The sequence below is a fragment of the Haemorhous mexicanus genome, chromosome 9, assembly GCF_027477595.1.
Source record: "Haemorhous mexicanus isolate bHaeMex1 chromosome 9, bHaeMex1.pri, whole genome shotgun sequence".
In the NCBI taxonomy this organism is placed as follows: domain Eukaryota; kingdom Metazoa; phylum Chordata; class Aves; order Passeriformes; family Fringillidae; genus Haemorhous; species Haemorhous mexicanus.
In genome coordinates this window covers 10084859-10088135 of record NC_082349.1, presented here as the reverse complement: position 1 = coordinate 10088135, position 3277 = coordinate 10084859, and positions in this window count along the sequence as shown.

Sequence of the window (3277 nt, the reverse complement as noted above, 5' to 3'; positions counted from 1 at the left end):
CGCCGCTGCTAAGCAACGGCGCGCCCGCCGCCGGCGGCCACACACCGCGCTCCCCCCCGCGCCGCCCCGCGCCGCACCGCACCGGCCCCGCCGCGGGGGGGAGCGCGGCTGCGACGGCACCGGGGCACCGGCACGGCCCGCGCCCGAGGCTGCCCCACACCTCCGGCCCCGGCACCGGCAGCGCCCTACAGACAGCCCTGGGGAAGGACACCCCCAGTGTAAGCGTCCCCCGGGGTGGGTACGCAGCCCTCTCACCCCCCCGCCATAGCTGTACCCTCGAGGATGGGCACCCGACAAAGTAAAGCATTCCCTACATCCTTCTTCCACAGCTACCCCGCAAAGGGTAGGCAGCCCCCTGGAGATGCCCCAAGGAATGGCATCCCACCTAAGCATGTCCCGAGGACAGGGTGTTGTGCACATAGCCTCTCCTCGAGGACGCACCCCCCTCCCCAGCCACCCTCCTTGGTGCAGGCATTCCCCCATATGCTCCCTCTCCCCAGTGCTGGGCAGACCCCCCACCCCCCTCCCCCAGCTCCCCAGAGCCACCCCAAGGGCCAGGCATCTTTCTACAGCTACTTCCCAGGAGATGGGCAGCCCTTCTAGAGGCTGGATATCCCACTGTGGCCACCCCCCAAGGCCTTGGCAGCACCCTTATAGGCATATCAAGGGGTAGTCAGTGTTCTTCCAGAGTCTGTGCATCTCTCTAACAGCCGTCCCAAGGGATGGGCACCTCTACTTTAAGGGCCAGGTGTTCTCCCCCAAAGGACCAGGCATCCCAATTAAGGCATACCTTTTCCCAACAATATTCACCCCCCCTTCCCCTCCTTACAAAAGCAGGGTGTCCACCCACCCCCAGTACCAGCTGCCCTCCCCAAAGGCCAGATATTCCCCCAGGCCACAGTGGGGGGCAGAAAGACACTCCACTCCTTGGGTGGACTGCCCCATCCCCTGCCTTGGGAAGCCAAGCCAAACACCCCAGAATTGGAAGCCAGGGGCACAAAAACCCCATCCATGGGGCACAGGAAGTGCAAAAGAGCCAGAGATAAATGGCACCCATAATTTGTGGAGTGGTTAGGATTGTTTCTCTGCTCATTTCACTCCCTTCTCAGTTTTTTATTGGTTAGACCTGCTGCTGCTCCCACCAGGAAAGCTGCCCCAAGGAGATGCTGAAGGCACCCAGGGAGGTTGGTAAACCAACATAGAGCAGCACTGAACTCATGTGCAATCCCCCCATCACTACCTCGGAGCAATGCTGAAGATGCTCAACCTGGAGTTTCCTTTGCCAAAAGTGGGGGACACCCCAATAAATAAACGGAGTGCCTGGGGCAGTTTCTCCATGCACTCCAGTCACAGCCCCCACCAGCCCAGCCTGCTGCTGCCGGGCTCTCCTGAGCCCCAGTGGCATGTAAAGGGTTTCTCCCTCGTCCAGCGATAGGCCTGTAGCATCTGGCGTGTCCCCAAATACAGAAGGGAAACGGCTATTCAGCACTTCTGCAGCCTGATTGCTATTAACAGCTCCACCATTCCCCTCCCTGGTGGACCCGCACTACCGCTGGGCAGCTGCAGCTTTTTATCAGCTTAATATTTAAAATGTAAGTTGTCATCCTCCTTTCCAGCTGGGATTGTTCCCCCTCCCCACGTTCTCCATTGGCTCCCTTTCTGTCATCACTGGTTTCCACCTGGGGCTGTCCCACCCCGCCCTGCACCCTGGGAAATGTCATCAATGTCCTTGGAAAAGTCATGGAATGGCCCATGGAGACCTGTTCAGTGTCTGCCAGGGCCTGGGAGTGAGCTGGCTCTGCCCCATCCCAGGGTACCAAGGGTTTCCCTAGAACATGGGCACCCAGTGCTACAGGACCAGCTTCCATAACCTCATCCTGGCTCACACACACTGTGATGGGGATGCCACAGCACCAGGGTGTTGTGCCACAGGAGCACCATGCAGGACAGGATCACCCCTGGCACCTCTGCTTGCTCCACACCATGCACTCCTGTTCCAGTGCCCTCCCACTGCCAGTGTGGTCCCCAGGGACCAGCTGTCCCCCAGGACCCGTGTGCCCCGGCAGCACTGTCACAGTGTGGTGACTTGCACCCCAAGCAAGAGGCCATGGGGCTCGGCAGAAGGGCAGCTGGTTTGGGGATCCCAAGATTGGCAGTGGGAGGGCACTGAAGATTGAAAAACCAACTGGAAAATGGCAGGACGGGGCTCAGCCTGCTCTGCCCTGACACCACAGAGATGAGTTTTGAGTCTCCCTGCAGGGCACTTATTTCTCCTGGAGCCACCCGAAAGGGGACTGGGAGCCCTGCAGGCCTTGGGGGAGCAGGATGGGGAGCAGGGGCTCGGCTCGCATGCAGGGAGACTTCTTCTGCCGCTTCTTGCTGACCGGCTGTTTTATATCAAGGCGGGAGGGGGGATTTGCTGTTCTAGATGGTATTTTAATGGGCAGGCAGGCAGCTGGAGCCTGGGAGAAGCCTGCTTTACATTGTTTGGGGTTGTAACAAATAAATTCAATTAAAGGCAAATGGCTCTGCGCAGCCCCCACCCTGCGCAGTGTCTCTGTGGCACTGGAGGCTGCAGGAGCCCTGCACGGGGGCTACCCAGGGCTCTGCCCATCCTCACCCCTCGGCCGCGCCGCCGGGGTGAGCTGGCAGGATGCGGTGAGAGCTGGGAAGGGCAGGGCACAGCACCCACAGGGTATCCACAGAGAGGATGGAGTGTCCGGGGAGTACACCCTGTCCCCACACCGCGTGTCCCACCCCGTTGAGCAAAGGAGATGTGAAAATCCCCGTGGCAGAAGCTCCGCCACAGCGAGCGCTCCTCAGGAAGGGCAGCTCAGGACAACAGCAGCGGCGGGCAGCAGCATCCTCCGGGCAAGCAGAGACTGGGCAGAGGCTGGGGAGTGGAACTGAGCTTTGCATGGCCACCATGCAGCCCCAGAGCCCCATGGCCGGGGGGAGAAGCAGAGGGGACTTGGCAGGGACATGCCAGAGCCTCAGCACACTGTAAACAGCCGCCGCCGCAGCAGCAACTCCTCTGCCGGGAGCCAGTGCCGGGCGTTAGCTGGAAACCAGATGGTGCTCTCCCAACCACCGGCACAGCCCACTGGCCACGGCCTGAAGCCAGACACAGGCTCTTAAGGACCCCGGGGCTGCACAGCACCCAGAACTGGGACCCCATCGAGGTGGACAGAGAGCTGGGGGCACAGGGAAGGCCCCACAGATGGGCAAGGAGCGTCAGTGTGTTCCCGGCCCCACTGCTTCCTCATCCAGTACCGTG